Source organism: Nipponia nippon, unplaced genomic scaffold (genome assembly GCF_047370975.1).
Source record: "Nipponia nippon isolate SJK-2023a ecotype South Korea unplaced genomic scaffold, ASM4737097v1 scaffold_22, whole genome shotgun sequence".
NCBI lineage: Eukaryota > Metazoa > Chordata > Aves > Pelecaniformes > Threskiornithidae > Nipponia > Nipponia nippon.
The window spans coordinates 1,003,333-1,011,399 of NW_028262339.1; the positions used below are offsets into that span (position 1 = coordinate 1,003,333).

General features: G+C 40.3%; 1 long non-coding RNA gene across 1 annotated transcript; it reads right to left on the reverse strand.

Moving 5' to 3' along the window:
* Window positions 1-583: 583 nt before the first annotated feature.
* On the reverse strand, window positions 584-7,747 carry LOC148055417 (uncharacterized). Its single transcript, XR_015705373.1, has 3 exons — window positions 7,174-7,747; window positions 6,707-6,795; window positions 584-683 (listed from the first exon to the last, which is right to left on the reverse strand). It is a non-coding gene; the product is annotated as an uncharacterized LOC148055417 (long non-coding RNA).
* Window positions 7,748-8,067: the final 320 nt, after the last annotated feature.

Below are 8,067 nucleotides of genomic sequence, written 5' to 3' on the forward strand. Positions count from 1 at the left end.
GCAATTTGACTCCTAAACTTAGTGACCATGAAGTACTGGGACACGCCTCCCACACACACACTTTTGCAAGCATAGACAGGCCTGCTCCAATGCAAAAGTGATACAACCATCCTTATGAGAGGGACAACTTATTTTAGGCTCTGAGTTTGCCTATTTCAGTGAAAGGCAAAAAACCCCCACACAATCAATGAGTTGACTAAGGAACAGGAAAAAGTGTTATGGTCTGCATAATTTTGTACTAAATAGTTAAAGATTAACAGCAACATTGATACAAAAATTCATGGATGCTTCTCCTCACAGTCCAAATCTCCCCAAGGGAGAAACCGAGTATTCAGAGAGTCCCTGAAATGAAACTCAATAGCAACGAAGTTACTATTAAGCAGGTATCCTTTATTGCAGCGCTGGGCAGCACTGGGGATTCTCCACCATGAGTGCTCCACCGATTTGGTGGACTTTCAGAGATTATATACTATAAAATCCTACATATTCACAGGATTTCCGAGAAATCATTTACATAAACATGAGATTTCCTGGAACTTATTAACATATGCAAATGTCCGATCCGCATGCGCAGTCGTCTCCCGTGGTGGTCTTCAAGGGGTCTTTGGGGGTCTTCAGATGAAGGCTCGTAGTCTTCTTCACTGTGTACGCTGATTGACCTTTGCTTCTGCGCAAACTCAGTCCTAGGATCACGTAAACGGTGTCCTTCAAGGCTGTTGTCATTCTTTTGTGACCTCCTATCTTCCGTGCTTTTGTTCTCCCAAGGCCCAGTTGTCTGAGATGGGATTATCCCTGAGCCCCCTTATCTTACAACCATTCTAACTACTCCCTAAATCACAAAGGCCTTTCTTTTGTTTAGTTAAGTGACTAAGATATTTAAAATGTCCTCCTTGCCCCTAGGCTTTAATTCTTTCAGGAGGCATTTTGATGCAGTGGCTTTTTCCATCTTGGCTTTAACCCTTTCAGCACCTAAGGGTGGGTGTTGTGTTTTGAGGAGCGATGGAGTAATCTGCTGCCTGCCGTCTCCTCCCCACCAGCAGGGGAGATACCGCAAGCCAGGGCCACACAGGCTCAGAGATCTCTGAAGGGAAACCTTCTGGGGGATACTAATAGGCAGCTGCAATGCTCCTCTGTGCTGTGAGGCAGGAAAGGACTGTGTAATTGGCGTATTTCCCCCCAAGCCCCCACCCTACAGCCTCTCCATGAGTGAGGCAGGAGGGGGTTGGGGCCCGCGCTGATCCTTTTCCTCTAGCTCTTTACAGAGACGGTTCAAATTTCCAAAGGCTTCTAACACAGTCCCTCACATTTGGGAAAGAAAAACAAACAAACAACAAAACAGAAACTAAGTAGTTGTGGAAGGTCTCTTCCTCAATCTGTAACTGTGACAAGAAAAGTAGGGCTAAGTAGCCAGTTTTCTTGGTGTGATAAGTGAATGCCATGGTACCTCAAGAGTCACAGAGGACAGGCAATATTACCTAACAGCTGCTGGTGCTTAAAAGAGGCGACTAGTAAGCCAACTGTTACAGAGTGAAATGAAAACCAGACCCAGGCAACATCAGAACCTGAACTGTTATTTTGACATTGCTCTTGAACTGAACTTCAGCTTAAAGTTTTTGGTTAAACTTGCAGTATCTTTTTTTTACACATCCTAGCTTCAGTTACGCTTCAGCTTATGCTGAAACTTGATCTGCTTCCTGAATCTACCAGTTATTTCAGTCAGAATGAGACAGTTCTGAGAAGCTTCAGAGACAGCTAAGTGCATTTCAAATCAAGTTTGATGCTGATGAATATAAATAATATGCATTGGAAAAACCTGTAAATTATCACTAAAGCACAGATTAGTTCAGTGATATTTACACAGAAGAGGGACCTGAACAATAAGTAAACAGCTCAATTTGCAGCCTAGACAAATTTAACAAACCAGAAATAATATAAAAAAAAATGTAATTATGCAAATACTACAGCTTATTTTGAAATGGTGTACAGCACTGAACGCTCCATTTCAGAATGAATGTTGTAAATTTAGAAAGAATAAGGAAAAGAAATTGAAGAGAATAGAAAAAAAAAAGCTTGTATGAAGGATTGAAAAGAATGCAAATATTTGAGAAAGTAGATAAACTAATGTGCCATAAGTGTATCAGGGCAACTGGAACAGATCAAGTAAGTTTGGAATGTCTACACATTCAGTTTGATAACCAAAAAGCAATAGAACATCTTCTTAGATATGATAAAGTGGCAAATTTAGAATTAAGAGGAAGTTTCTGGTTTCTTTAGTTTTTGGGGGTTTGTGTGGGTTTTTTTTATTATTATTATTTTGGATTTTTTTTTTTCTAAAAAAAAAAACCAAAACAGTGTGGATTGTGGAATTTGCTGACTTGGAAAGGCTTTGGAGTCAAGGATTTAATGAGATACAAGACTACTGTGAGCAAAAATTATCCTCTATCTACCATTATGGTGTACATATAAATTTCTCTCAAGTATATATCGCTAATTAGTTGTTGGGACAGGACACTGAACTCAGATTTGGCCCAGTGTCCTGGTTTCAGCTGGGATAGAGTTAGTTTTCTTCTTAGTAGCTGGTAGAGTGCTGTGGTTTGGATTTAGGGTGAGAATAATGTTGATAACACACTGATGTTTTGGTTCTTGCTAAGTAGTGCTTACACTAGTCAAGGACTTTTCAGCTTCTTGTGCTCTGCCAGGTGCATAAGAAGCTGGGAGGGAGCATAGCCAGGACAGCTGACCCAGACTGGCCAAAGGGCTATTCCATACCATATGACATCATGCTCAGCATATGAGCTGGGGGAAGAAGAAGGAAGGGGGGGGACATTGGGTGTGATGGCGTTTGTCTTCCCAAGTAACCGTTATGCGTGATGGAGCCCTGCTTTCCTGAGGATGGCTGAACACCTGCCTGCCAATGGGAAGTAGTGAATGAATTCCTTGCTTTGCTTCCATGCGTGGCTTTTGCTTTACCCATTAAACTGTCTTTATCTCAACCCCTGAGTTTTCTCACTTTTACTCTTCTGATTCTCTCCCCCATCCCACCAGGGGGGAGTGAGTGAGCGAGCGGCTGTGTGGTGCTTAGTTGCCGGCTGGGGTTAAACCACGACACCCAGTAACGTGTGTTCAGCATTTCTAAGCTTGATATTGATGTAAAAACAACTTTATCAGATATCAGGATTTACGAGACCTCAGACTCTCTTCCTGTGAGTACATGTGCTTAACTGTCAGCATGAATAGTTTTACAGAAGTAAGCTGGACCACCCAAGGGAATATAACATAAGCACATGCATAACTTTGTTTAATTTCAGATTGTACATATTCATAATTTTGTATTAATGTTTTGTGGCTTAGGCAGAGAACATGTATTCAGCTTTTCTTTAGGAGTTCCTTTCACTTGTTATGTAAATGCTGTATGGGGAATTTATGGTGAGTTTTCTTCTTTACATTCTTTTTGATTATAAAATTTCAAGGGTAGACCTCATGCTATTCTTTCAAGAAAAATTAGCTGTAGTGCATATTACCTTCCACATTAATATCCATTTTATTTTTTATTCTTTTTCTGTTGTTGGTTCCAGTCTAATTTTTTTTACAAGCAGCCTCACAACCCTAGATATGCTATATATTTCAGATAAATGTTGCAAGTTGGCATCCAGTATCACCCAGTAGAAAGTAAACATTCAGTTCATGCAAGCAGGTAACTTGCTGCATTAAAAAAAAAAAAAAACCCAAAAAAACCCCAAAACACCCCACCCAAAACCACAAACACAAATCAAAGACACGCCCCCCCCCCCCCCCAAATATCAAAGAACAACAACCCTGAAACGAAGTTGCCACTCAACATATTAAATTGACTGTTATTGTAGAAAGGGACATTTTGAGATGCACTGAAGTCCTTTCTCAAACAAATAATAATGAAATTTTATACAGTTATGAACAACGATCCACAAATATTTATTGGCAACTGTAAACTTCAATGATGTTATCCATAATTAGCAAATCCATTGTCAACTTATGAAGGAAGTTATTTACTAGATGATGATTCTTTGCCTACTCTGGTAAGAAGTACTGGGTATTGTTATTTGTTTGAATATGTCAAAGAATGACCACAGTAGAAGAAAAATGACATCTCCAAAAATTTAAGAACCATATAACTGTAAGTTTTTAAGTTCATACCAATTTTGCTAGTATCAGGGACAGAAATTAATTTGACCTCAGCAGAGCCAAAACAAGTGGATACTTATAACTCTATTACAGTTTTAACGTAAGAAGTTCAAAATTACATGGTCTGTTCCAGTCTTGGTAAAAGATTAAGACTAAGTGTATAACCTGTGAGTTCTTGTCATTTATCACTTTTTTAAAAAAAAAAAACAATTTTTTAGATACTAATAACTGCAGCAATTTGGCATTCACAGACCTTCTTGACCACAGTACAAGACAAGATAAAAATGGTGATAGCGTATATTCACAGGGTTTTTGGAGCCATGCTGTTTTTGAAAGATTATTGTTTTGAAAACATTTGAGACGCTGTCCTTCATCTTCAAGTCTTGATCTGCTTCTTTATGAAGACTGGTTGCGTACAGATTTTAGACAAGGACAGGTCACATTCATAGGAAACCCCTTCTCCACCATATTACAGCCATTGTAGCTAGAACTCATGCAAACACACTAAAGTCCTGGATAAGAAAAACTAGTGGGAAAGAATCTCAAATAAAGGGGGAAATCTACTGAGAAATGTTAGACGTTATTGTTGCAAGAACAAAGGAAGATAAAAGATAAAGATGGAGAGAGAAACTGGGAAACATGCTTTTTCATGCTTTCCCCTTATCCTGTGTCTGTCCTGCCTTTGCAGGCTCTGGACAGAGATTGCTTCCTTTTCTGCATACAGTTCTGTCTTTATGATTACTGTTTTTTTCTTTTATAAGATGAGTACTCTTAATTAGTATCAATAACACGATCATCACCAATGAGGAGAGAAAGAATTCCAGAAGGGAGCAGGCTAAGCATAAAACTAAGTGAAGAAGTGTTAAAAAGTAATGGAACCCTTTGGATTGATCTCTTTCTTCCTCTTTTGTTGAAATGTAGGGCTTGAGGAAACTTCAGCAGATCCCTAGTCAAACCACTTACACTGAGGCCAGGTGAAGTAAACCTCAGCCATCCCTGACAGGTGTTTATACATCATCATCAAAACCTTCAGTGAAGGAGATTATGGGGGGTGGTGGTGCACACAGTGTAATTCATTACCTGAAGAGTAAGAAAGTTCTTGTGAATATTCCCTAAGTTTTTTGCACAGCGAGTTATGTTGATTTTCTCATGTCCTTTGTTGGATATGCAGAACCAAATTATTCATCAGTCTCTTTATAAACCAACATATGCAATACAGAAAGCCATGAGTGAGTGCTCTCTCAAAACAAAGAAAACATTGAGATTTGGAATAATATTCTCAGGTAATAATACTTGAGTAAAAATGTATATTTGAAATTCTCAACACTTTGCCCTTAGTTTTCTCTCTTCTACAGAAACAAGTCTCATTCATTCATTCTTTCTCCATAGATCATATTTCCTCAACTCTTACCAGGCTTGTCACTTCTCTGTGCACTCCTGCCTGTTTGTCTGCATCTCTCAGACTTCCTGTACTCAGGATTCTCAGAGGCCTCATCAATACCAAGTTGAATTTAAAATAAAAATCAGTATAAATAGACAAACATACGCCTCTATGCACCTCCTTTATTCTACGTTGTTTTTCACTTCTAGTGCATGCCAGATTATTTGCTTTTTTTTTCCTCTAAGAGGAACACATAATAAATTTGTATTTTTTTATTGTGCTGTAATTCTAAAACTCCTTGTCCTTAGTTCTATTACATTTTTACTTGTTTATATAGGACTATTTCTCTTATTTATCTGAGACAATTTGAATCCCATTCCTAGTATCTGCAGTGCCTCCTCTTATTTCTGAGTGTATTTTATTTCACACCAACTTTTTTTTAAGAAAAAAACCCCAACCAACAAAAACTAATAAGCCCCTGACAGATTTGGATGTGACCCACCCTTGAGATGTCTTCCTATCTGACAATAAACCTTTTTTGTCATTACTGGTGAATTATCTGTCAGTAGTACCAGTGGCAACTTTGCAACTCTGAAGGGAAGTTGTCGTACACTAAGTTGTTGCCACTTTACAAAGCCTCCTTCTGTAAAGGAACACAAACAAGAGCATATTTTGGAGAATATCATCATGTAATAAATACATCTATGAAAAAGGGCTAAATATGGCACACCAAAGTACTACATTCAGATTTTCACATTTTCCTGTATCTGTTCTTTCTTGCACAATAAGCACAGAGTGAAGAGGGAAAAACCCTAGTCTTGCCTTTTCCCCACTTGCTGCTGCCTACATTTTGAGAACTCTTATGAAATTGATTTCCTCCTCTGTACTGCCACAGGTTCACTGTGTGCTAGTGCTGGGGAGCTCAATGTCAAAGTTTGCAAGCACATGAATCTCAGCATTGCCTTAGCCTCTTTAACACTTGTTAGATTCCCCCAAATTCAGATCCAAAACATTACTACAGATTGACTAGCTAGGGGGAATGTTACTTGCTGTATTTGTTTTGCTACCCCCCCCCAACAGTCAAACAAGACAAGCCCTCCCCCAACCCCCCCCCCCCCCAAGTAAGTCCCTAACAATAAATGAAACCCTAAAAGAAAATATTACATATTCCATCTCCAGATGAACTCATCTTTCTGAAGTTAGTTGGGTGCAGTTAACCACTTCCTCACTTCCCCTTTTACCACTCAGAACATCTGAAAAAAAAAAAAAAAAAATAGAAAAAGCTACCCTAATAAAAAAAAAAGTTGCCAAGTACACCTCTTTTCCCAAGCCAGCTTCAATTATAGTATTTCTTCTCACCCATTCATCCTCATCTAGCAGCCCTCCCCCCCAATTTTAAGATTGGTTTAGGGATTAAAGCTCCCAGAGAGAAGCAATCCGAAGAAGTCCCTTAAGAGCTCCAGCTGGAGGGCAGCTCCGGACAGGGCATTCCTGGGGCAGGTGGAGAGATCGAAGAGGGGGGACATGGTCCCCCAGGTGTCAGCCCCCAACAGCCTCACTCCCCTCCCGCAGGGAGAACTGCTTTCGGGACCTAGACCTTCAAAGCAAGAGAGAAATGGGGGTTTCCTCACCTGTCAGCAGCCAATAGGAGACAGCCATGCCTGGGCTCTTGCGAGCCCGGGAGCAAGGATGGTAGGAGCGGTCCTGCCGCCGGCGCGCCCGGTAGAGCTGCACTGCGAGTAGAGTTAAGCGTTCTATACCTCCCGTCTGCCTTACAGCCAAGTTAAGCATTTCCTATTTGTTATTCAGCCTTTACGTTGGATCTTCGCATCAAGAATAATTTAGCTTCAAGCCCCAAACACCTTTAAACTTTTGAAACACCTACCCACCTACCTCCTCCATAAAACTAGCTCAGCACTAAGCTATACAAATAAAGCCAAATCTCACCAGCTGGAACCTCTGAACAGATGAGCAGACCTTAAAGGGGCATCTGCCCACTCATAATTAATTAATTAATTAATTAATTAATAGGTATATCCCTCTGGCTACCCCCCCTGCTAGGAGAGAGCTGGGCATGCTCCACAGCCATCTCTCATGCCCTTCTCAGCAGAAACACATCGTTGAGATGTAGGGTGTGTTTGGCTAGTCACGTTTAATTTCTCTTGCATCACCCCTTAAAAGCACGCTCTATGGCCAGTCATTTGTCTGCAGGAGGAAGCCAGCAACCCCTTCCCCGTTCTCAGCAGCTCTGGGAATGCAGTAACTCTTCTGACAGAGGATGATTTTCTCAGATCTTTGCATCTCCTAGTGCTTTGCTGCATAGAGGAAATACCAGATAACTGCCTTTGCCCTCATCTACCGAACGTTTGCGTGGCATCCTTTCCTTGCCCCCCTGAATGACTTCACTAATAAATCACTGAATAAATCGCAAAGGTAATAATCAGCCAGATTCAGGCCTGTGAGTAGTGATTTTCAGGATTCATTAAATGCTCAGTAAAAAAGAAGCTTGCAGGTCTTTTTATTTT